Source organism: Nuphar pumila, chromosome 10, assembly GCF_984573655.1.
Source record: "Nuphar pumila chromosome 10, dmNupPumi1.hap1.1, whole genome shotgun sequence".
In the NCBI taxonomy this organism is placed as follows: Eukaryota; Viridiplantae; Streptophyta; class Magnoliopsida; order Nymphaeales; family Nymphaeaceae; genus Nuphar; species Nuphar pumila.
This window is the reverse complement of record NC_143258.1, coordinates 94560687-94588493: the sequence shown is the minus strand read 5'-3', so window position 1 is coordinate 94588493 and position 27807 is coordinate 94560687. Positions and strand designations below refer to the sequence as shown.

The 27807-nt window shown below is 38.1% G+C and overlaps 1 pseudogene across 1 annotated transcript; it reads left to right on the top strand.

The window, feature by feature from the left end:
• Positions 1–18765: 18765 nt before the first annotated feature.
• On the top strand, positions 18766–27015 carry LOC149827425 (uncharacterized; annotated as a pseudogene). The gene is made up of 4 exons (XR_016434897.1): positions 18766–19149; positions 23291–23779; positions 26142–26304; positions 26408–27015. The product of XR_016434897.1 is annotated as an uncharacterized LOC149827425 (transcript).
• Positions 27016–27807: the final 792 nt, after the last annotated feature.

Sequence of the window (27807 nt, the reverse complement as noted above, 5' to 3'; positions counted from 1 at the left end):
CTTAAGCAGGTTTTGGACCCTTTTTCATGGTAAAAAAATCGTGTTTTTACGGATTTATTTTGATCGTTGTCATTGAATAACAGCGCGAAATTTGAGTTTTTGGTGGTTGATCTTCGATATATGGGCTTGTCATGTGCAGAATTATGATTAAAGTCGTTCTTTTATGTTGCTTAGTTGACTTCAATCTAAATTGTCCGAGGGTGTGATTGTTGGTGGTGTTCCCGATTGTGTTTTTTTATCATTTTAGATTATCATCTGTAAGTAATTTATGTTTTTGTTTATGTTTTAGTTTTTTTAGATGCATGTCCTAAATTGACTTGGGTGCGTGATATCTTGCTTATAGTTTATCTGAACTGCAAAGCCGGGCTGATGAGTATTGTCTCACAATGCAACAGTTAGTGTTGATTCACTTTTATCTCTGATGTTGCTAAAAGTGTTTTAAGGATCGCATAAACCTCCAAAACATGTTTGTTGAAATATTACATTTGATGGAAGCCAAGCAAAACTTGAAAGCTTGTGAATGGGCATTGATGGTTATCTTTTTAGCCCCCATGGTCCTTCTATATTTGATTTAGTAAGTCCTACCATTTTGTGCATTGCCATTTACTTACCCCCTTCACTGTTCTCGCTTCTCAGTGGTTGGATGTTCCCAAATCAGGTTCATGATGGAAAACATATTGCTGTTTTAAGATTTTAGTCCGATTGGGTTACACCCTTGCAGCTATTGTAGGTTGATCCATCTTAACTGCTCCATGGTGCTCTTATGAAACATATGTCTAGAGGCCCTTTAATGGGACACAGTGGCTAAGTTGAAATTCACCAATTATGGGAAGGATGGGCATACTTCATGAGGCATGTTGAGAACCTGCCAAAAAGCCTATGCTGGGATGCACCGATTATTATCGGAAGAGTGACCACACTTCATGAGACATGTTGAGACTCAGTCAGAAAGCCTACCATTAAGAGAATTATGCTTCTCATACCACCATAGATTAAGGTGGTTAGAGAATAATTTTGCTTTGATCAATAATATCACCAGCATTTCTGAGGAGTTTGAAGAGTTGAAATTCATAGATAAGGAGAATTTTCTTGTTTGTTAACATTCATAAATTCTTAACCATGTTGTGCAGAGATGGACAATCATGCCTCTGTTTTCTCGATTCCCTTCCACCCTGTTGGACTATGGACTTCTGCGTCAAACATTTTAGTGTGAAAAATATCTCCTATGCTGCATATTTATGACAATAATGGTAATAAATCATTTAACTTGTGGTGAACTACATCATTTACACTGCCTAATTTATCTATAAATATACTTTCATAAACTCTTTGCGGCAAAGGACTGAGGCAATTCATTTTGCATCAAGTTTTAGTGCGAAGATAGGCTCTAGGTGCATGTGAATGCCCTAGGTTGTCTCCATTTTGTTTGTGATGTATGACATCTAGCATTCAAATCCAACAAGCGATTGTTAATGACAGGAATTTTCTATTTGGACATTGGAGAATATTTGTGGTAGCTGGATAAGAACAGATCATTTTTCTAATGCATTGCTCCATAGAGGAGCTATTGTAGCTTCAAAATTGATTTGTGTTTATGTTCTGCAAAATGAGCTTGATGATCTATGAGTGGATATGCAAAGGAGATGCAGTTTTCCTGTACTAATTAGGCAGCAGTTCTAGCACTGTTACTATTGAATGGCTAGTTTAGCTAACTTGAAGAAAACATAATCGAGGAAATGGATTATAGCAGGATGCACCTAGTGACTTAGTGACCATTTCTCTATGGAATTTCAGAGACTTGCAACAAGATCCTTATCTACTCTTTTAAATAAATTTTCTTGATCTTTGCTAAGTAAAACTAGAATGAATTGAAAAGTTTGTCAGGGATAGGATTCTTTGATAGAAAAGGGAAGAAAGTTGATATGCTTTACTGGTTCACTCAAAGTGCTTCTTGATATTGCTTTGACCTGCTTCCTTTGTTACATTTGAGACACGTTTTCAGTGGATTTTAGTTTCACTTTGGCTTTAAAATAGGACCTTTATGTGTTTGTCACTTCATAAATATGTTGAACTGGATTTTTGTTATTCTATGTTTCTCTACTGCATTCATTTCCTTTACTGCCAAAAATATTGTTAATTTGATGCAGATTAATAAATATGGCACCTCTAGATATCCAGAGCTGTCTCAAGAAGTAGGAAGAGAAAAGAAGAAGAGGGGTTTCTGCTGAACCGATTCCCAATAGGGAGATCGTGTGGTGTGATGCTCTATTTATAAAACACAACATACAATCCTTTCTTTACGAGTCCTTATACAATAAGGAAACTGGAATAAAAAGAAACAATGAATATAAAATAGGAAAGTAACGCATAATGTCTGATTCTCTTTTCTTCTCATTGGATCTAGATCTAGATCTGATATCCGGATCCAACTAGAGTTATCTCTTAATAGCCTCCCTCAAGTTGTACATGGTAATCACCATGGACAACTTGGAATTTAAATACCAAAATCTTTCCTTTGTCAAGCCCTTTGTAAAAAGATCTGCTATTTGGTTTTTTGAACCAATGAATCTTCAAGTTCCCCATCTTCAATTTTACTTATGATGAAGTGCTAATCAATTTCTATATACTTGGTTTTCTCATGATGCACAAGGTTCAATGAAATTCTTATGACCCTTTGATTGCCACAAAATAAAACTGATCTAAGGATATCTTATCCAACTCATGTAGCAAATTTCGTATCCACATCAACTTTGAAGCAATTGCTGCCATGGCTCGATATTCAACTTCAGTGCTGGATCGAGCTACCGCCCTCTGTTTTCGGCTTGACCATAAAACTAGATTACCTCTAACAAATACATAATAACCTAAAATTGGCCTTCTTTTATTTGGACCACCTGCTCAATCTGCATTTCAATAGGCCATAGCTACAAATAGATCTTCTTTACGATTTCTTTTCTTATAAAACAATACATCACCCATGGTACCTTTTAGATACATCAAAATCCGCTTCACTGAGTTCTTGGTTGCTGCATAAATTGAAATACTTGGTTAATTGCATGTACAACATCTGGTCTTGTAAAAGTAAGGTATTGTAAAATTCCCACAATACTTCTATACTCAGTTGGATCAGCATACAATTCCCCATCATTGACACTCAACTGCTGATGCATTGAAACATGGGTTAGTAAAGGTTTGCAATCACACATGCTTGTCTTATGCAAGAGATCCATAGTATACTTATACTGAGTTAGCATCAACCCATTTTTCTTTTTATTAACTTCAATTCCCAAGAAGTATTTCAACCGACCAAGATCCTTCATCTTAAAACGTTTGTTCAACACTTCCTTTATTTCCTGAATATGCTTATCTGAGTTTCCTGTAACAATGATGTCATCCACATATATAAGCAAAACAATCATGTATCATTTATCTTTTTGCATAAACAGTAAATGATCAAGAGAGAATCTGTAGAAGCCGTGTTTATGTATTTCTAAGGTGAAACTCTCAAACCACGAACAGGAAGCCTACTTTAATCCATATATTGGCCTCTTAAGTTTACACGCATATTCAGCTGGGTCATTTACATTGAATCCTTGTGGCTGTTCGATGCAAAGTTTTTCTTTCAAGTCTTTGTATAAAAATGCATTCTTGACACCAAGTTGATTAAGGGCCCAACCATGATCCACTGCTAGAAATAAAATGATTCTTATTGTTCTTGTTTTAACCGCAGAGCTGAAAGTCTCTTATAATCCATACCGTACTCTTGAGTGAATCCTTTTGCAACTAAACGAGTCTTATACATTTGGATCGTACCATCATATTTATACTTAATCTTATAAATTCATTTTAATCTAGTCACATTTTTATCTGGAGGCCTTTTAACTATTTCCCATGTTTGCATTCATGCAATGCTCTCATCTCCTCATTCATGGTTTCAATCAATTTCTTATTTCTAATAGTTTGAAAATAAGAAATCATTTTTTCTTGCTTCTCTATCTTCATGAGGAAAATTTGATGGTCTGTGCTGAAATTTTCATAACTCACCCATCTTTCAATAGAGTGTTGAACCCTATTTGACCTGAATTTCGGCTACGTCACGATTTCATCATGTTGGCTGGCTGCATTTCCATCATTGCTCACGTTTTGGGGTTGCTGTCCCAGATCTTTATTGGCTGTCTGTTTGCCTCTTCGAATGTAAACATGACCTTCATATCTCCCATTAGTAGCTGCATTTTCTTCAATAGTAGTAGAGATTTCTCCTCACTGCCCAAGATTGTTTGAGACTCCTTGTGGTGAGATATCATCAATGGGTGCTGAAAATAACTCTTCACTTAACAATGACTGATAGTACTCCAGATTGCTCCATTTTTTCTTTTGAACCTGTTTTGCACCAAGATCATACTCAAAAGAACTCTTATCAAATACCACATTTCTATAAATTCGTAGACATTTATTTTTAGCATCATAGCACCTGAGCATAACCAACAAATTTACAAACATGAGCTCTAGGTTCAAATTTATTCTTCAAAGACTTATCTATGTGAACATAGCAATTGCATCCATAGGCTCGTAAAGAATCATAGTCAGAGTGCTTCCCAAACAAAACATAATAAGGAGACTTATAATTTAAAATATTTATACAACATATTTATAATTTGAACAACCGAGTGAAATACCTTTGTCCAAAGATATAAAGGAGACTTACTAGCATATAACATGGCTAAGACACTTTCAACAATATGGTGGTGCTTCTTCTCAACGAGCCCATTTTGTTGAGGAGTGTAAGGACCTATGTCACACGGACTCGGCTAGGGAGGCGCCGCACCCGAGTTGACACGCCCCGACACAGACACGGACATGGACCAGACTCAGTCAACGTCGAGTCGGACTCGGTCAACGAGTCGAGGCCGAGTCCGTCCTTTTTTTGGACTCGGTCAACGTTGATTGAGTCCAAAATTGTCCATTTTATGGCAAAAAACAAAAAAAATGATCTTTATATATATATATATATTTTAAAATATAAATATATATATATAGCATGAAAAAAGCTAATTATCATTTAATTCTCTCTCTCATAAGCCCCATAAAAAAATATTCTTAAATATTATAATTTAATTCTCTCTCTCAATCTTAAAAGCTAATAAATTCTTATTCACGAGTACCAACACTTTTCATCCACCGAGTTCTCTCTCTTATAAAAGCTAATAAATTCTCATCCACGAGTAGCAACACTTTCTCATCCACCGAGATCTCTCTCTCTCTCTCTTTCAAATCTAGCTTTGAAAAATTAAAAGCTTTTAATGCTTTTAATTAATGTTATGAATTTTAGCAAAAGATGTTTAATGCATTTACGAACATGCTTTTAGTTAATGCTTTTAATTAATACCTTGATGATGTTTTATTCCCGTGGTAGCTAAGACTCGACCGAGTCAATGATAAACTCAGCCGAGTTTGGTTCTAACCCAGTTATACTACTATTTTAATTCGGTTAGTTCAGGATTTGAGACAACTCGGAAGAGTCACGAGTCGAGTCCTCGTGTCCAAAATTTTTAAAATTGTGCTGCAGCCGTGTCACACCCGCACCCCCACCCGCACCTGCACCCATGTTACATAGGTAAGGACATGATACTCTTTTTTTTATTCAATTATTTTCAAGATAAGTAATGAATTCCTTTGAAGAGTACTCGCCTCCACCATCACACTGAAAATTCATAATAGACATAAAAGCTGATTTTTAACCATGTTAAACTTCGTGAATATATTAAAAACTTAATGTTTATGCTTTATGAAATATATTCATATATAACATGAGAAGTTATTAATGAAAGAAACATAGTAATGACTACCAGACAAAGAAGCATTAGATGTTGGTCTCCATACATCAAAATGCACAATTTCAAAAGGTTTCGAAGCTCTTTTATTTAAAGAATTAAATGGAATTTCATAACTCTTTGAAACTTGACAACTTGAACACATGACATTTGCAGACTTGCAATCGACGCAAATATGATGATGATCTCTCCTAAATAGAGTTGGTTACTCTCTCGCGATTCTGAAGAGGGGCAATCTCTTCTTCGTGCTTTATGGCGGTTCTTGTGTGGGGAGAAGAGGATATGCGGCCGATCAACGGGATTCATTTGTGTCACATGTAGATCTCCTCTACTTATGCACGAACTGGGGTTAGTATTTGGGCGGGAGATCGATTTGGATGTGTTTACGATGCCATGCTTTGGATGCTCCTTTGTTTTTCTTGATAATTAAGGTGATTTTTTTTTCTTCTTCAGATAATGGGTGTTGCTCTTCTTCTTCTTCTTATTATTTTTGTTTTTGCAAACTCATGTGATTCTGTTTTTGCAAGTGACTCGGGGCTTTTGGCTTGCTGGATCTTGATATAGTCATAGATTTTTTGAATAGGTTCTTGGTTTCGTCAGATTTGCGATTTTCTCTCCTCAAATTAGGGTTTTGAGTACAGACAATCGATCTAGAATGTGTTGGTTTGCTCGTGCGTGAATTTTTCAATCTTTCTTTTGATGAATTCGGTCACCGTGTTTCTATTTATGTAAAAGTTGTGATTTTCTTTTCTCTTAGTTGAGAGTTATGGTTAGTCTTTTTTCATTCAGTTGATTGATTATGATCGTATTTGTTATTGAGTGATGCAAGTTTTTGAGTTTTTTTTTTACCTCGAAGAGTTAGGTCATTGTGTCTCAGATATATATATAAGAAAGCCTCATTTGTAATGTAAGACCCGTGTCTTTAAAAAAACAATGTTTTGGATCTAGGTTGTATCTGACCAGATCTAGGTCGCAGCCACCAATCCCCCCCATGGTCTATTTAAACCCCCCACAGGGGGAGGGTTCTTTTTAATAAAGCCTGACCCCGACACCCCTTGCCGGAGCCCCCTTACCTCCGAGCTCCCCCCAACACCCCTCGTCGGAGCACCTGCTCACCTTCGAGTTCCTCTCGCCTCTCATCCCTCTCTTCAACTCTTTCTTTCCCCGACTCTCCCACCTACCTCCTCACACCGGAACCTCGTCGAAGCCTCCCCTCATCGGGACTTCTCCTTGTTGGAGCAAGTACGACCCTCTCCTCTTCCTTTTTTTCCTTGTCTCGCCAACAGACCAAAGCCACCAACAATGGTGGCTCTGGCTCGCCAGGAGGGAGGGTGCCGAGCACCCTCTCCTCTCCTCTCTATCTCTGTCGTCTATCTCCCTCTCGGTTTCCCTTTGCCGAGACCGACACCCTCATTGGGCCTCCTCTGGTAGCCACTCTCGAGCTGGGCCTCACCATACGACGCCACCACTGTCGGAACCCCTCTGACCATCTCCCTTTCAAACCCTATCACCTCTCTCCTATGTGGTCTGGGTTACAAGGATACCCCACTTCTTCCACCGTGTGGCATGGCCAAATGCCTGAGAGTCCATCGTCGAAACCACTTTCGGCTACCCCCCTCTCGGTTTTGTTTTACCGGTTGGCACCATCGAGCCAGGCTGCCCGTTGGGTCATCGAATCACCTCCAGACACTAGCCGAACTCTCTCTCTTGCCTCTTGTGGTTCACGGGAGCCACCTGATCTCTCTCTCTCTCTCTCTCTCTTGCTTCTCGTGGTTCATGGGAGCCACCTGAACCCTCTCTCTCTCTTCCTTCTAGATTCTAGCAGCAGTCATAGGCTGCTGCTGCTATGGTGGAACAACCGACAGGGGGTGGCTAAGGCCACTCCCCTGTTGCCCCTTTTACCCTACCGTTTGTCCATTTAACTCCGCTTGTGTATAACTGTTTAGTTATACACTGTCGGTCCCAAGCCCCCCCCCCCTGTTTGTCAGCCCCCTGTTTGTCCATTTAACTCCGCCTGTGTATAACTGTTTAGCTATACACTGTCGGTCCCAAGCCCAGATAAAGGAGGAGGGTTGCGGTAGGCCTGTGACAGCCAGCATAAAAACTTAGTCATACCCTATGAATATGAACCAATATGAGAATTTCGTTGGGGCGTTCCCTACTGAGCATCGCGCTGTACTCTATAGGCCCGGAGGCAGTGATAAATGGGCAAGGGTTTGTAATGAAAAGAGGCGGAAGCACCAATAGAGCAAGAAGTCACTCTTTAAGAGTGACTACTACAGCCAAGAACACAAACACCAAATGTGCACACACAAAACTCTCAAATATAGAAAATGACTTAAAGTCATAAGTTGGAATTATTGAAGAAAGAGAGAGAAGGGTGTAAAAACCCATGCTTACAAGAGGAGAATACCTCCTCTATTTATAGAGGAGGGGGGCTCTAAAAAAGGAACCACAAGGGGGCTCCCTTGTAGTCGTTGGGAGCCCCAACGGTCAGAAATCTGACCGTTGGAGCCCCAACGACTACAAGTGTGGGGCCCCTTGTGGTCATTACAAAAGGAAAAAAATAAAAGAAAAAAAGTAAAAGAAAAAAAGTAAAAAAGAAAAAATAGAAAATTACATTGGTGGTTTTACAATAATACCCCTATCGGGTATTTCACTAAAGAAGAAATAGTATATATACTTATATATATATATACGGATGTATATATATATATATATATATATATATATATATATATATATATATATATATAAGTATATGTATGTATATATACATATTTTAACACGCCCCCTCAAACTTTACGGGGAGAAGACCGAAAGTTTGCTAAGGAGGAACATAAATCGTGGAGTTGGAAGCGCCTTGGTGAAGAAGTCAGCCAGTTGATACTCTGAAGTGACATATGGCAATGTGATGGTCCCTTTGAGATATTCGTCTCGAACATAATGGCAATCCATTTCGATATGCTTGGTCCGTTCATGAAAGGTGTGATTGCTTGCATTGTATATCGCACTCTTGTTATCACAACAGAGCTTGGTGGGAGTGGAAATGGGAACACCCATGTCACCAAGAAGACTTCTGAGTCATACAATTTCAATAGTTGTCATCGCCATAGCCCGATATTCAGCTTCATTAGATGATAAGGAGACCTTCTGCTGCTTCTTGCATCTCCATGAGATGAGAGATTCTCCTAAAAAAATACAAAGACCCGTAATTGATATACGATCATTGGGATTTCCTCCTCAGTCAGCATCAGTAAAAGCAGTCAATTCAAGAGATGAGGAAGAGGATAAGAAGAGTCCCTTGGAGATGGTATTTTTGATATATCGCACAATTCTCATTACGGCCGCCATATGAATCGTGGTAGGTGCGTGCTGAAACTGGCTTGCTGCATGAACCACATGAGCTATGTCAGGACGGGTGATGGATAGATAGGTGAGGGATCCAATTAATTGACAGTAGGGAGTTGGATCTTCAAGAAGAACACCATCTTCAAGTCTTAGTTTCGCATTGATAACTTCGGGAGTCTCAACTTTCTTTTCATCAGATATTCCTGAGTTGGTACAAATTTCTGCAGCTAACTTCATTTGAGATAAGCTGTATCCTCGTGTAGAATAAGCCACTTCAATTCCTAAAAAATATCTCAAATAACCAAGGTCAGACATATCAAAAGTATCTTTTAGATAGACTTAACATCATTTACTCCCTTTTTGTCATTCCCAGTGATGATCATATCATCAACATACAACAGAAGCATAATAATGGAGTCACCTGTCCTTTTAACAAAAAGAGCAGTGTCAGTGTAGCAAGAAGAAAAACTTAAATTGATTAATACATTACTAAACCTGTCATACCAAGCTTTAGGAGCTTGCTTAAGTCCATATAAAGCCTTTTTTAATTTTAAAACTTTTCCATTTAAATTCATACCTGGAGGTGGTTCCATATAAACTTCTTCATTTAAATTACCATTCAAGAAGACATTTTTAACATCAAGTTGAAAGATTGGCCATTTTTTAACAGAAGCTATAGCAATAAGGGCTCGAACACTAGTCATTCGAGCAACTGGGGCAAAAATTTCATCATAGTCTATCCCATACTCTTGGGCATATCCTTTGGCTACCAACCTAGCCTTATATCTTTCCAATGAACCATCACTCTTAGTTTTTACTTTAAACACCCATCTACATCCAATGAGTTTCTTGCCATTGGGAGGATCAATGATTTCTCAAGTTTGTGCCTTTTTAAGGGCATTAAGTTCAAGCTCCATAGCTTCATTCCAATGAGCATATTGTTTAGCATCATTGTAATGAGATGGTTCATGAAAGGAGTGAAGAGCAAGTAGACATGCTCGATAATTAGGAGAAAAAGAGTCATAGGAAACAAATCTATTTGGTATCTTGGGAATGCGATTTGATCTTCTTTGAGAGGTTTCTTCTATCGACTCATTTTGAGAAAATCTTTCAAGGGCACAAGGAGGATTTCTTTCATTCCTTCTAGAGTAGACTTGTATTTGTCTTGAAGCATTTTCTTCTAAGTTTTGATCATTATTTGGATGTTCAACAAGATCTTCATTAAGAGGTTCACTAGGATCAACATGATCATCTATGATGTTTTCTTGAGGTAACAAGTCAAACAAAAAAGAATAGTCAATATTTTCATTTGGTTGATGCGAAAAACCATTTTCTTCTTCGAGGAATGTGACATCTTTTGAGATATAAAGTTTATTCTTAAGTATGTCAAAACATCGATATCCTTTTTGTTTTTCGCCATATCCCAAAAAAATACATTCAATAGCCCTAGGAGAAAGTTTATCATTTTTGCGAGTTAAAACAAAGCATTTACATCAAAAAATTCTTAATCTTTTATAATCGGAAGACATATTGTAAAGTTTTTCAAATGGAGAAAGATTTTTCAAAGAGGATGAAGGGATTCTATTGATGAGATATGTTGAGGTTAGAACCGCTTCGGCCCAAAAGGATTTTGGGATATTTTTTGAAATCAATAATGTTCTTGTAGTTTCTATTATGTGCCTATGCTTTCTTTCCGCAAAGCCATTTTGTTGCGGAGTGTTGGGACAAGAACGTTGATGACAAATTCCATTTTCTTTTAAGTAACTTTGAAAATCATTAGACATATATTCACCTCCCGAATCGGACCTAAGAATAGATAGATTTCCCAAAAAATGATTTTTAACCATTGCATGAAATTCTTTAAAGAAGGAGAAGACTTCGGATTTGTGACTTAGGAAGTATATCCACGTAAATCTAGTGAAGTCATCAATAAAGACCACATAATACGAAAAACCTCCTTTAGACAAAATTGGGGAGGGTCCCCACACATCGGAATGAACAAGTTCAAATGGCCGAGTGGTAAAGTAACTTCTTTGAGGAAACGGAGTAGCTTTAGATTTCCCAAAAATGCAATCTTTACAAGTCATGTGATTGTCTTTACAAGTATTGTTCAAAAAAGGGAAAAGAGACATTTTTACAAAATTTGGATGACAAAGTCTCTCATGCCAAATTCCAATACTTTTGTCTTTAACAAGATTGCAAGATGACTTAGATGAAAGCGTCAAAAAGTCCATAAAATAGAGATCACCCCTTCTATGGCCTTGCCCAATCAGCTTCCCTGACTGGAGATCCTGCACGGTGCAATCTTTAGGTGAGAAAGAGACTTGGCATCCATGGTCGGTGATTTGGGAAACGAAAAAGAGATTTAAATTAATTTTTGGAACGACTCTTACTTTATGAACGAAAAAGTTTTGAGAATTTTTGAAGTCAAGTGTTCCAATACTTTCAATTTTCAATGACGTTCCATCGGCCGTTGAAACATAGGAGGACATGGGTTCGAAAAAAACATTTGAAAGAGAGTTTTTATGAGATGTCATATGAAAAGAAGCACTAGAGTCTAGTATCCACATACCTGGAGGTGATGAAGAGTAGGCGATGGCGGCTCCGGATGTTGAAGGAGAAGACTTGAGAAGGTGTTGGAGAACTTCAGAGATATGATTAAGAGTTTCTTTGATATCTCCTTCTTTGGTACTTTCTTCTTTTTTTGGAGAACTTTCTCCAACCGCGGCAACCTTTCCTTTAAGCTTTGGACAAACCGGTCTAATGTGCCCCGGTTCATTACAATAGTGACATATAATTCCCTTTCTAGGCCCATTGCTATTTTTGTTAAAGTGGGGAGGTCTATATGCTTTAACATTTGATCCGGGCCTATTAACGGCCAAAACTTCATCACTCCTAATGCTCAAGCCAAGTCGAGTTTCTTCTTGACATATCTCGGCAAGGGCATCTTCAATAGGTAGGGCTTTGCTTCTATGGAGAAGAGATGCCCTCACTTGTTCAAATTCTGGGCGAAGTCCATGAAGGAATTGAAAAAAGTGCTCCTTTTCAATTTGTTTCCTTCTTATTTCAATATCTTGAGGAGCAACCCATTTAGGCTCAAGAAGGGCAAGCTCATCCCAAAGAGGGGTTAGAGAGCTAAAATAGTCTCGGACACTCATATCCATTTGTTTGGTGGAACAAATTTTTTCTTGACAAAAAAATTGCCGAGCAAGATCCTTTTGGGTATACATACCCTTAAGGAAAAACCAAGCCTCATTGGCCCTTCTAAATTTGACTATATTAGCACAATTTTTAAGGTCTACATTGTTCATAAACCATGCCAAAATTTTGGCATGGTTACTTTCCCAATCCTCAATTTTGGATTGATGTTCATTAATGGCTTTGATGCGCTCATCGCCATCTAAAGCTTTTTCAACTTCATTTTCAATTTTGGTAAGAACAAGAGAGGGTTCGGGAGTAGTTCCCATAACAAAGCCCAAAAGTTTCTTACCTCTAAGATGATTTTCCATAGCGGAGGCCCACATGAGATAGTTGGACCCATTTAGCTTGAAAGAAAGCTCCACTTTAGAGTCACGTTCCATCGGCACCAAATATTCTTCCTTTCTTCAAAACTTTGAGAGGCACGCGTTCTAAGATGACAAAGGAAAAACCCAATCACAAACCGAGCTCTGATACCATGTAATGAAAAGAGGTGAAAGCACCAATAGAGCAAGAAGTCACTCTTTAAGAGTGACTACTAGAGCCAAGAACACAAACACCAAATGTGCACACACAAAACTCTCAAATATAGAAAATGACTTAAAGTCATAAGTTGGAATTATTGAAGAAAGAGAGAGAAGGGTGTAAAAACCCATGCTTACAAGAGGAGAATACCTCCTCTATTTATAGAGGAGGGAGGCTCTAAAAAGGAACCACAAGGGGGCTCCCTTGTCGTCGTTGGGAGCCCCAACGGTCAGAAATCTGACCGTTGGAGCCCCAACGACTACAAGTGTGGGGCCCCTTGTGGTCATTACAAAAGGAAAAAAATAAAAGAAAAAAAGTAAAAGAAAAAACGTAAAAAAGTAAAAAAGAAAAAATAGAAAATTACATTGGTGGTTTTACAATAATACCCCTATCGGGTATTTCACTAAAGAAGAAATAGTATATATATATATGTATATATATACTTATATATATACGGATGTATATATATATATATATATAAGTATATGTATATATATAAATATTTTAACAGGGTTGCTAGGTCGTCGCCTGGAAGCGACGTGTCACACCGGCGCCCGGGTGTGGTGTCAAATAGGCAAGGGTTCCCTCACTTTGTTGGACGGGTGGGGGTAAAGAAGTTAGTCCAAGACCATAAAATTAGGTTAGCCACTTGGAACATAGGATCTTTAACTGGTAAGTTGGTAGAGTTAGTAGATGTTATGTGTAGGAGAAAGATTGATATTTTATGTCTACAAGAGACCAAATGGGTAGGTGAGAAAACAAAAGTGATAGAACCTTGGGGATATAAGATTTGGTATACAAGAATAAATAGGAATAAGAATGGAGTATGGATTGTTATGAGTCATGAGTTTATAGATAATGTAGTTGAGGTCCGTAGGAAAAGTGATAGGATTTTACTTATTAAATTAGTATTAGGTACAAATATTATTAATATTATTAGTGTTTATGCACCTCAAGTAGGTTTAGATGATTCCATTAAGCGTCAATTTTGGGAAGATTTAGATGGAGTAGTACAAGAGATATCTTATGGAGAAAGGCTTTTCATCGGCGGTGACCTTAATGGATATGTAGGCATTAGTAGGGATGGATTTGAGAGTATCCATGGAGGCTATGGTATAGGAGAAAAAAATGAAAGTGGAGAAAGGATTTTAGATTTTGGTTTGTCCTATGATATGATCTTAACAAACACTTGGTTTAGGAAGAGGGAGTCTCACCTAGTAACATTTAAAAGTGGGGTTAATACGAGTCAGATAGATTTTTTCCTACTTAAAAAGAGATATAGGGGTTGTTGCATCGATTGTAAGGTTATACCGGGAGAAAGTGTAACTACACAACATAGAGTCTTAATTTTAGATCTTAGAATTAGACAATGCCGCAAAAGGGATAAACATAGGATAGATCCTAGAATTAAGTGGTGGGCACTGAAAGAAGCTAAACAAGGAATGTTTGTAAAGCGGGTAGTTAAGGAAGTTGATTGGTGTCTCGAGGAGGATTCAGAATCTATGTGGAATAAGATAGCGGGTGGCATGAGAAATGTGGCTAAGGAGGTATTGGATGAGTCTAAAGGCGGTGCACCGCTAGGTAAGGATACATCGTGGTGGAACGAGGATGTCAAATTAGCTATTAAGGTTAAAAGAGAGTGTTATAGAAATCTAAGTAAAAGTCGTGATAATGAGAATTTGGAGAAGTATATGATAGCAAAGAAGGAAGTTAAAAAAGGTAGTTCGGAACGCGAGGGATAAGGTATATAAGGAGGTTTATGACAAATTGGATATCAAAGAGGGCGAGAAGGATATTTATAGGCTTGCAAAGATGAGAGATAGAAAATCGAGGGATATGGGTATGGTTAGATGTATCAAAGATGAAACGCAAAGAGTTTTAGTCAAAGATGAGGAGATTAAGGAGAGATGAAAAGATTATTTTGATAAGCTATTTAATGAAAGTCATGCTCAAGATCTTGAAGACTTTTCCATTCATTTTCATGAGATGAATCGTGACTTCATGCGCAAGATTCAAAAGAAAGAAATTGCAGAGGCTTTGAAGAAAATGAAATCAAGAAGGGCAGTTGGCCCAGATGGTATACCTATCGAGGCTTGAAAATGCTTAGGAGAGAAAGGTTTAGAATGGTTGACAAATCTTTTTAACAAGATTTGGCGGACAAATAAGATGCCTAATGAGTGGAGGAAGAGTACTTTGGTGCCTCTATATAAGAATAAGGGTGATATACAAGATTGCACAAACTATCGTGGTATAAAACTCATGAGCCATACTATGAAACTTTGGGAGAGGGTGATTGAGTCTAGGTTGAGGAAGATTATCATGATATCGGAGAATTAATTTGGTTTTATGCCTGAAAGATCAACTATGGAAGCTATACATCTTCTTAGACAACTTATTGAGAGAAATAGAGAGAGGAACACATATTTGCATATGGTTTTTATTGATTTGGAGAAGGCTTACGATAGAGTACCTAGGGACGTTCTCTGGTGGACAATGATGAAAAAACGTGTTTCTCTCAAGTACATTAGTATAATTAAAGATATGTATGAAGGAATAGTAACCAATGTCCGCACTTGTGGAGGGGTGACAACCAATTTTCCTATAACGGTTGGGTTACATCAAGGATCTGCTTTAAGCCCTTTCCTATTTGCTATAGTGATGAATGAACTTACGAGATCAATTCAAGAAAATGTGTCGTGGTGTATGTTGTTTGCTGATGATATTGTTTTGATTGATGAGTCTAGAGTCGGGGGTTAATGCTAAGTTAGAATTATGGAGACAGACATTGGAAGCAAGAGGTTTTAAGTTGAGTAAGAGTAAGACAAAATACATGGAATGCCGATTTAGTAAGCAACGAAGTAGTGATGGGAGTGTAATGAAGTTTGGCGAGCAAGAAATACCGGTGGATGATTCTTTCAAATATTTGGGATCTATCATTCAAAAGTATGGAGAAATTGATGGATATGTAAATCATAGGATAAAGGTTGGGTGGATGAAATGAAAGAGTGCAACTGGAGTGTTGTGCGATCGTAGAATGTCATTGCGGTTGAAGGGAAAGTTTTATAGGACAACTATTAGGCCTGCTTTACTATATAGTACGGAATGTTGGGCTACCAAGAGACATCATATTCAAAAAATGAGTGTAGCTGAGATGCGTATGCTGAGATGGATGTGTGGAAATACAATAAAAGATAAGATTCAGAGCGAGGAGATACGTAAGAAGGTAGGTGTTGCACCCATTGAAAATAAGATGAGAGAGAATCGTTTACGGTGGTTTGGACATATTCGACGAAGGCCTAATGATGCTCCAGTTAGAAGGATGGAGAAATGGGAAAATATATTAGTTAAAAGAGGTCGGGGTAGGCCTAGGAAGACATGGATGAAGGTGATAGGAAAGGATATGAATGCTTTGAACCTCACCGAGGACATGACATTGGATAAAAATGAATGGAGGACCAGAATGATTTTCTTTGTTGGTTCATATCGCAGACCCCAATTGTTTTGGGATGAAGGCGTAGTTGTTGTTGTTGTACTTTGCCACCACACTGTAATGTGCACAAGCTTCTGCTTATGCAATTTATTTAGCCAATGTACGGTTTCGTACATCGTGCATTGCTTATGCAATTTATTTAGCCGATGTACAGTTTCGTACATCGTGTATCACTTACGCAATTTATTTAGCCAATGTACGGTTTCGTACATCATGCATCACTTATGTAATTTATCTAGTCGATGTATGGTTCCGTACATCGTGCATCACTTATGCAATTTATTTAGCTCGATGTGTGGTTTCGCATATCGGGCCTTGCGTTATGTCATTTACTTTGCCTCTGTATTGTAATGTGCACCAGGCTTATGCTTTACTATATTATGTATTCTATATATATATATAACTTTATAAAGTATGAAGTTTTGCGTACTCCTGCCTATTTTAGATGATGTGGGCATGTATTTAAAGACGTAGATTTGCGCATCCTCGTCGAGTCTCTATTTTTAAAAGGATTTCACATGCGAGATTTCAAGCTCATATTATTCGCTGTCTCAAAAAATAAAATAAGTATTTTGGTGTTTGTGTATTCGCAATCGAGTTTTTTCCTCAAACCTGCGTAACGGAAAGGCTTTGACTACATAGCTCCAAGTGGTACATATGTCCGGTCCTCCTTTTCGGTATCCGAAAAACTCAGATATTCCTCGGCCTAAAGCACGAGACTTTGAAATTTCTAAATAATATTGGAGTTTCTTTTCGAGAAACCGATATCCCTCTCATCGTAGTGGTACTATCAAACATGCACGGCATGTTAGTACTACAATGATTGGACGAGAGGTTTATGGTAACTTCATAGTGTGAAAATGCACGATGATTAAAAGAAAATCACATAAATGATGATGATTGTCTTCACAGGTAAGATGCTCGATTTGGTTTAAAAGACCAGAGCATGTATAATGGGTCGTCAGTTAAAATATAACTTGACATATCCATTCGTCTCTTTGGTTCCGTCAAGAGAGAGGATGAGATGATATAAAAACTCCAATGGACAAGTTGTTAACAACTACACTCCTCGAGTAGCAATGACTCGGTGTCTTCGATCATCGGAGTTAGGGGACTGGGCTACCAAAAATTATCCTAGGTGGTAGATTCCATTGACTTCTGTAGAAGTTCGGATGCATCCCTTGTCATTTATGCCTTTGGGGAATTCTCTCTCGGTCACAGGCCGTTTCCTTAGAAGTGGACTCAGCTAGTTGCCCGAGCTATTAAAATACATAGAATAACAAACCTCTGGATAATCTCAGTTGTTTCTACGTTTTTCCTGTGCGTACCCTCAAGACAGTTAATATCGAAACAAGATTATCATACTCATTTTACTTATTCTGAACTATACGTAACGAAAGGAACAACACATATGTTAGTCTTGTTCTAAATTTCGATATCTATGCACCTACACGATTTTTATAAGTCTGACCCGTTTTATGGGATACAGGTGATGATTAGGTTGATATAGAAGACGATGACGTGATAATATCAAGATCCCCCTCTTTCTCTGATGTTTTGTTCCTGAGCACATTTTGTAATTTTATATAAGAGTTACTTGTGAAATTTCTCTTTTGTATAAACTTTAATTATCAAAAACCTTGTTTCGAATCTATATGGTTTCAATGATTGTATGGAGATACAAATCCATTGGGTAAAGGAAAGTTCGCCTGTAATGCGCACAAGGTCCATTAACTTGTTATTTCTAACACTATTTTTTCGTTGAACTGCCATTTTAAAACTCCGAAAAATGATTGATTTCAAAGCTTTTAAAATTTTCCTAAAAGATTACAAGTTTTGGATTTTGGGGCGTTACATGTTATTTGTTATTCTAAGGCTTCTTAATTTTCTCCAAGTCAAAATTCTGATGTTGAGGTGTTATGATGTAAAGACATATTGAGACATATTTAAGCCATTTTGTTTGCTAAAGTAGTTAATTTTGAGTTGATTGCTAATTAAAGGTCTCATCTTCTTGGTGTGATATGAATACTTCGTTTCTGCAGAATATGTTGTGTTTCATTACTATCCTCTATATAGGATTTTTTTTTTAGAGGAACTAACCTGCATACAGCATTGGACTACCGAAAGCCTTAATTTTGTCACTACTCATAAAACTAAGATCAGGGCAGATCTAGATTATTTTGTTGATGTAGTTGCAGCATCACAAAGTCTCAAAATGTATCTTGTTGCATGCATAAAATTGACTAATAGGCCTTGCTTCTGCTGCTTCTAATATCTGCTGGCAGTTTTCTTCTTGAAACTGTTTCAGTTAAAAACACTTGTGAGCTTGTTTACTGGTGGTTCCTCGTTTGAGCATCTTGGATGGGTGCCATGGCAGGCACACCCCTGCCATCCCTTGGACGAATATGGCTTATTGATCTTATAGCATCTGAAGGACTCCCATCTGATTCATACAAGATTTCCATGTCAACTTTATCTCAGTCCCTTGCACAGTATTCAGCTGCTATCATCCAGTTTCCCCTTGGAGACGATGCACTTCTGAGATCAGGTCTCGAATCTGCTTGCCTTTTCTTTCACTAAAGGACATACACAGCTACCAAAATGGTCGGTAGCAGCGATCCTCATGATTGGTGCAAGTCCTCAGGGTATTATTCAGACCCTCAACTAGGACAAGAAACTTATGACTACAGACCTGGTCTGACACAGATAGAGCCCACGAATCCAATGGAATTGCCTCCAGCAGGTTTGCCTGATATGTTTTGTTAAAATGTATCATTCAACCTTTGTAATATTATATATATATTATATATATATAAAGGATAATACATATTCATATATGGTATATATGCATATGTATTATCCTAATTATATATATAAAATATATATTTCTCTATTTATAGGCATAGGGGTAGTTTAAACATTTCATAGTTTTACGCATATTCTATTTGGAATATGTTTTGTAATTTTACCTTTTATTTTCTTTTTCTTTTTCTCTTTTTTGTGGTTTGCGCCACCTAGGGAGGCTCCCCAAAGAGTCGTTGGGGAGCCCCCAACGGTCACAAATGTGACCGTTGGGGTCTCCCAACGACTCCTTTGGGAGCCCCCTATGTGGCTCCTCTCTTGTGTTATAAATAGGGCTCTCCCCCTTGTAATTTCTTCACTCCTTGAAAAATTGTTTGTGATAAATAGGTTGTTCGAACCATTGTAAAAGATCTTTTAAAAGAATTTCCCACACTATATAGAATGCATAGTGTATCTATTGCATCCTTTGGTATAAAAGATTTCATTTATTTTTTTGATTTTCTTCTAATGATGCAAACATATTTGTTTGTATTTTTCACATAAGGTTTCAAAAACCTCTTGATTGTATCTCTAAGGATGCCTACATTGGCCATAATATGGTCTTCTTTGTCCTAAATTGCATTAAAGCTTGAGAGTCTCAAGCATTTGCATCTTTTATGAAATACATGCATTATTGCATGTTTGATATTATTACGTTTTTTTTCTTTTCGTATTTTGTTCAAGTATTGTGAGAGTGTCTTCGTACACTTCTTTTATAAAATATTTATGCTTGTATGCGTATTGTCTATTCATAGACATTTTCACATAGTACTCTTTTTTCAATAAATAAAGAGATGTTCTTATTGCCTTCTTTAGGGCTTGTGTTTTTATCCCTTAATGGACTTGTAAGATTGTTTCTTTTAAAATGCTTCCGTAATATCTTAGTACATGTTGTCCTAAATTTGCACGTTTAAGATTATTGCCATTTTGCATCTTGGTATACATATAATTGCAAATTATAAAGGCTTGATTTGTTTCTTGGATTATTCCAAATCCTTTCTCACACATGACATAGCTTAAATATTTCATGTTATGTTTATTAAAGTTTTTTTTGTATAATGATCATGATTGAACATAATTTCGTATATATGCATCATTATTGTTATATGACATATTGTTGTGATTAATTATGGTGGACCTTTGAATCGGCCCTCTTTTTAAAATCACATATTTGGAAAATGATTTTCCTAAGTGTTCATTGCCTTTTTTATGACATTTATTTATATTCATCATATGTTATATGATGCATCAATCTTTTTTTGTATGGCCTTATTGTTATATTAGAGATATTTGTTAAGGTGAGTTAAGGGCACCTTGTGTTATGTCATTTTAGATTGTCCACTTGCCATATTATAGATGGTAGTTGAGGTGAGTTATGAGCACCTTAGGACTCTAGAATGATTTGATATATGATCTCTAATTATGAGTGTGTCACTCATTGTTATGTCATTTTAGTTTGTCCACTTACCATATTATAGATGGTGGTTGAGGTGAGTTATGGGCACCTTGGGACTCTAGAATGATTTGGTATATGAGTGTGTCACTCGTTTGATGTTGGTCATTGATCTTTTGGATGCTCTTTTTTAAATATAAATGTGATGGATATATGATGTTTGCAACCTTAAAATGTTTTAAGGTATATTAAAATCAAGGGTTTTGAGATTATAGCCCAACCTCTTTAGTTGTTTATGAATCTTATGAGTGCATTTGCACATTTGTGATTCCGTGTGTTGTGCTTGTTGTGCACAAGTGTTCCAAGGTTATTGCGTTATCGACTAAAGTATTTTGTTAAAGTATCTTATTTCAATATATTGTTGTTATGAGTATTCTTTTTGAAGAATATTGTTCTATTGATTCAAGGTCTTTTATATATGTTTGTCACTACAAGTTTTATTGCCTCAAAAGTCTTCTCCTTTTATAACTCTTATCTAAGTGTCATCATATGTAGACAAGAATTTTATTACACTTTTGTGTATTGGTAGCCCTTTGTTGGCTTTGTTTCTCTTGGTCTAGTAGCTAAACACACTTGTCTTGAGTGTTATCATATGTAGACAAGGCACGTTGATTCACACTATGGTGTGTGATCTTTAGTCCATGTTGGCATTTGTGTCCTTGTTCTAGTCGCTGAGTTGTATGCCCATGGTGGACTTCTTTCACTCAATTCAAGTGCCATTTTATGTAGACAAGAGATGTATTGTTTTTTTAGCCCATGGTTGGCTTAATACTCTCGTTCTAGTAACTGAACATACTTGATCTTGAGTGTATTTTTACGTAGACAAGATATGCTTTTTGTCCATGTTGGCGTGTATTCTCTTGTTCTTGTCGTTGATGTACTCATTTCAAGTATTATTATATGTAGACAAGAGGTACTTTTACGCATCTTAGTGTGTGTCATTTGGCTTTTAATGACATTTTATTTATATTCTTGATCTAGTAGCTTATACACTTGATTTATGGGTTTTGGAGGACTAATGAGGTAGTTGCTTGTAGTGGATGAACTACTATTGAAAATTGCAAAATTTCATTCATAACTTGTGTTTTTAGATACAAGTGAATCATATCCATGATATGTTTTTTATCAAATTGATATTTTAGCATTTAATCTATATATGAAGTGCTTACAATTTTTCGGCATCTTTTGTATTTGATATGCAAAATGAGTCTTTTGTCTCAAATAATATTCATTTTTGAATCTTGGGTAGATGCTTTAATATATTTAGTCAAATCATGCTTCTTATATATAACATTTGTTTGACATAGATCTTCTCCTTAAAGATGTGAAAAACTCTATTGTTGATCTATGCGTGTTAAAATTATAAAGCCTCTTGAAGTTCATATTCATCATGCTTTTGAACATTTGCATCCGTGTTCATTTTGACTAAAGTATGTTTGGAGCATGTTCATTAATGATTTTATTTAAGTGTTAATTCATTTCATGATAGTATATGCATATGCTCATTATGACCTTTTAGGCCCTCATTCAATAAAGCATATGTAGCTTATGACTCTTCGTAGGCTTATTGTGGTGTCCCTCAGTGGACCATTTTGTTATTTCCCATTATGGGGTTGTGTTTGTCCAATATTGGACCTTATGAATGCATTATGCATTCTTGCAATTCGTTTCCGCTCACTCTTTAACATGATATTTGAAACTTTGGTTTTCTAATTTTTTTTTTCATGCTAAAGTAATTATCCTATTATGCATAAATTTTTGCACCTTGTTAGGAATGTTCCATTTGAGTAAAGTGCAAAGATATTTTTTACTTGTTTGTTGTTGTTCCTCAGAATCTTGAAGATAAGAGGAAAAGAAGTACCTTGGATAAATCATGGAAGGTGCTCATCGTTAAAGACGTTGGAGGAAGACATTTGCAATGACATTCGTACAGAAGGCTCTTGAAGCCTTGAGAGTCTTACTCCTGCTTTCTTCAATCTTTTCGTTCCCCCACGCAAAGTTTGAGGGGGGGTGTTAAAATGTATCATTCAACCTTTGTAATATTATATATATTTTATATATATAAAGGATAATACATATTCATATATGGTATATATGCATATGTATTATCCTAATTATATATATAAAATATATATTTCTCTATTTATAGGCATAGGGGTAGTTTAGACATTTCACAGTTTTACGCATATTCCATTTGGAATATGTTTTGTAATTTTACTTTTTATTTTTCTTTTTATTTTTCTCTTTTTTGTGGTTTGCGCCACCTAGGGAGGCTCCCCAAAGAGTTGTTGGGGAGCCCCCAACGGTCACAAATGTGACCGTTGGGGGCTCCCAACGACTCCTTTGGGAGCTCCCTATGTGGCTCCTCTCTTGTGTTATAAATAGGGGTCTCCCCCTTGTAATTCCTTCACTCCTTGGAGGAGCTTATGCTCCATTGTATAGGGTTTTTACCCTCTTCTTCCTCATATTTATCTCTTTTATGGGTTTATGTATTAGCACTTGATGTGCTTGTGTTGTTCCCTTAAGTGGGTATATTCGCACTTAATGTGCATGTGTATGGGTTCATTATCGAACCTAAAATATTCAAAGTCACTTTCTAACATGTTTGCATTTCTTGGTAAGGTTGTTCGTGATATCTTGGATTCTATTGGCTACTCGTTGAACTTGCGTTGCATATCCTTCATGGGGATACTTGATAATCTTCCTCTTAGAAACAATGAAATATCTTCTTCAGTTCTCTCAGTTTGTTGTCATGCAAGGCCATGGTATCAGGCTGTACATAATACATTAATAGGACATGATGATAGTCAGTTGGTCATGTTTTCTGACCATGAGCCTCAGATGGATAAGAGCTTAATTACACTGGCTAAATCAGACAAAGCAGGACTGCATATCAGAGATGAGCATGGACGGTGGCTGCTAGTGGATGACCTAGGCCCTCAGGAAGCTGTTGTTTACCCTGGGCTTGCTCTCTCTTGGGCAACAGCTGGATACATTAAGCCAGCAGTGCATCGGACTGAAGTGGGTAATTTGCAAGGGAATATGTATGGACGATGCTCACTGGCTTTTAAGCTAATGCCCCGATCAATGGCAACCTAAGTAACAGGGACTCGGCTAAGCAGGTGCCGCACCCGCGTTGATGCGGGTGCGGCACCGGGTGCGGTCAACGCACCCAGGGTTGTTTTTGTCCACATTTTGGATGTTAAAAAAAAATCCGATAAAAAGGAGTGATTAGGGCAAATTTTTTTTTTGCCCAAATCACTCCTCTCCTCTCCCGCGCAACTCAGCTCGAGCCCTTTCCTCCCGGCGCCACCTCCTAAGCTCATCCTCTCCCTCGTTGCAGGTACGTTCCTCTCGCTGTCTGCTTGTGTCGGCAGGGGAGGGCCTGAGCCCTCCCCTCCCCCCCCCCTGCGCCCTCTCGCTCTAAAGGTGGTTCGGCAGGGGAGGGGCGAGCCCCCTCTCTCGCTCTCTTGTTGAGTCGGCAGGGGAGGGGCCGAGTTCCCCTGCTCCCTTTGTTTTCAGCAGGGGAGGGGCTGAGCCCCGCCTCTCGCTCTCTTGTTGGGTCGACAGGGGAGGGGCTAAGCCCCCCCTGCTCCCTCTGTTTTCGGTAGGGGAGGGGACGAGCCCCTCCCCCCTCTCGCTCTCTTGTTGGGTTGGCAGGGAAGGGGCTGAACCCCCCTGCTCCCTCTGTTTTCGATAGGGGAGGGGCCGAGACCCCCCTCTCGCTCTCTTGTTGGGTCTGCAGGGGAGGGGTTGAGCCCCCCCTGCTCCCTTTGTTTTAGGGAGTGGAGGGGCTGAGCCTCCCCTGCTCCCTCTCTTGTTGGGTCTGTAGGGGAGGGGCTGAGCCTCCCCTGCTCCCTCTCTTGTTGGGTCTGTAGGGGAGGGGCTGAGCCCCCCCTGCTCCCTTTGTTTTTGGCATGGGAGGGGCTGAGCCCTCCCTATTTTCGGCAGGGAAGGGGCCGAGCCCTCCACCCTGCTCCTTTTGATTTCAGGGGAAGGGCCGAGAGCCCCCCCTCTCGCTCTCTTGTTGGGTCGGTAGGGGAGGGGCTGAGCTCCCCCTGCTTCCTCTGTTTTCGGCAGGGGAGGGGGTCAAGCCCCCGTCCCTGCTCCCTGTTTTTGGCAGGGGAGGGGCAGATCTCCTTCCTTGGTGATTTTATATCAAGATAATGTCAGTCTGTATAATTGATTTAAAATTTTGAATGTATTTTTTGTGTGTTTTCAGGATAAAAATGACGGATAAAGGGAAAGGACTTGCGTCATCCTCATCCCAGCTTGTGAGTTCTGCTGCTAGTTTTGCTGATAGTTGTAGTGGGATTGATGATGTGGGGGCCACTATGGGTACATGTAAATAAACTTGCAAAAACTGGAGAAGGAGGTGGTGGAAATAAGAGATTTCGATGCAAGCTCTGCGAAAAAGATTTTGTTGGGTCTTACACAAGAGTGAAGACTCATTTGTTGAAGATATCAGGACATGACATTTCAGCTTGTAGAAAAGTTGATGAGGCAATGCGAAAACAATACAAGAAAATACAAAAAGAATATGAGAAGAGAAAGGCAATGGTCGATTCTTGTGCAGTTAGTGTGCCATTTGCAAGACACAAAGAAGATGCTGAAAAAAAAAGAAAAGTCAGTGTAGGAGGTAGATGAACGATACACGCATCATTCAATACATATGGAAGAAAAGAATTAAATAGAAAAGTTGCGAGGCATTTTTATTCTGGTTCACTCCCATTTAATGCGGCTAGAAATCCTTATTGGAAGGAATTAGTAATATCCTTGGGAAATTGTAATTTGAGTGGTTATGTGCCTCCAAGTTAAAAAAAAACACGAACCACACTTTTTGCAAAAGAGAGGGCAAATGTGGAGAGGTTGCTGAAGATTAAAAAATACTTATTGGAGCAAAATGAAGTTTCTATTGTGTCTGATGGATGAACAAATATTCAAAGTCGTCCATTGATCAATTTCATTGCTTGTTCACTTAGTGACCCAATATTCTTGAAAGCAGTTGATGTATCTGGGAAATATAAAAATACAGAGTATTTGAATGGATTGTTTATATAAGTGATAGAAGAAGTGGGTGATCAGAAAATGGTACAAATCATTACAGACAACACTCCAGTTTGTAAAAGTGCAGCGTTGAGTTTGGAGAGTGAGTACCCTCATATTTTTTGGACTCACTGTATAGCACACAACTTAAATCTAGCCCTAAAGAGTATCTGCAACCCCAAAGAAAAAGAAAATTCAGAAGCATATGCTTTATGTTTATGGATTGAAGATTTAGAAAGAAATGTCAAAAACTTTAGGAATTTTGTTAGTTAACCATCATCGTGCTAATGCTATATTTAATAGACATTCTGACTTGAAATTGTTGAAGGTCGCTGAAATACGTTTTGCGTCCATCATTGTGATGGTGAAGATGATTAAAAGAATGAAGAATGCTTTGATTAACAAGACTCCTCTATGCTGTTCAGAGATGATAGCGGCTGGACATGGTGTTGGAGCTCAGTTTCAGCATCCAATAGGAGTGGATGACTTTATGCAGAGCTACCATCCTACTGATCAACTCATCACCAGGCATGGGTTTCAAAGTTATAATTTTTCATCAACCCCAGATGGTAATCATTGATTAAAATGATTACTTCACTATTACTGTTTTTATTCTTGTCTTTATTTATTTTTACTGCTGCTGCTGCTGATGGTGATAGTCTACAAATGCAGGTGCTGGATCATTAAAAGCTACATTGAAGAGGAGAAAAAGCTCTACAAAGTGCAAGCCACTGCCCCCATCTAAGAGGCTTCGACTTGAAGCTCATAGGGTTCTCAAGGAACGTATTCAGGATATTGCAAATAAGAAGGGCATCAAATTACGGTTTTGCAGTCTTAAGGAATGTGAAGATCATGTAAATGCTCTTGACAGCCCTTGCATGAACATACGTGCTGAGCTCGGATGGCCACAGGGTGTGCCATTTGTTCATCCTCATGACCTCCCTAACAAGGCAAAGGTTGGATTTCTGGAAGCATATGAACCTGGCTGGGCTGCCTCACAAGATATGGAGTTAAGTCTGATCGAAACTGGACAGGCTAGTCAACATTCAGCTAATTGTAACTCTCTCTTTAGTGTTTCTTTTATCACATAAAATACATTCACGCATGCAGAATAATACAGACGTTGATCACTGCTCATTATTCATTTATGAAACAAATGTCACTGTTTGAAGGTTGGATTTTCCATAAATGATGCTTTTTCCTTGCCTTGGATGGGTGTCGGTGCACATCGGAATATTTTATATCCCAACTTAAGAAGTGTAAGTTCCATCTGATTCTTTAAGCATAAAATCACTATACTTGCCAATTTACATGAATTCCCATGTATCTTCTTGAATACACCTGCCCCTAAAGCATCACCATTATGCAAGTAAATGTGATATAGAAATGACAGATGAAGAACTGCAGTATTATCACATCTAAATGACCTATTTCACTTGTTGGCATTGGAAAATGCTGGTAGAAGTGTTAGATGTGATCCAGGAGAATTGATTGTATGAAAGCTTCCTATTCTACCATGTGCTAAAGAGGAGCCTTATAAACCCATCTGGTAGGGGCTACTTGTGAATCTCACCAAGTTGATGGGATGTCACAAGTTTAAAACCCATAGAGAATGCCGAAAGGTCAAAGCTAGGGGACGTCAAGGGTTTTACCAACTGAAGGCCAACCAACGTGTGGTCAGTGATGGGGAGGTTTCCTCTTGGCCTAGCAAAAAAAAATGTGAGCTTTAAGGAGTCCGACTTAGATGCCATCACATGACACATTTTTTGTGCCCTAGGCACATGATCCCCCTCCATTAGGTTATGGGCCCTACACCTGACAGGCCCTATCCCCAATATAGAGGGTGATCAGATGCATAATTTTTTATCCCATTTTCTTGGTAAAAAGAGTATAGTCGGATGATGCCTGCATAAAATCAACTTCTTTGAGCGCATATATGAATTTATTAAACTAGTTTCTAGATGATTGTTTTAATTCATAAATTAATTTGTTTAATTTGCAGACATGATGATACTCTCCGTGACGGTGGTATTCCGGTGGTAAGTCCATATAAACTTCCTCGTGAAAATCTT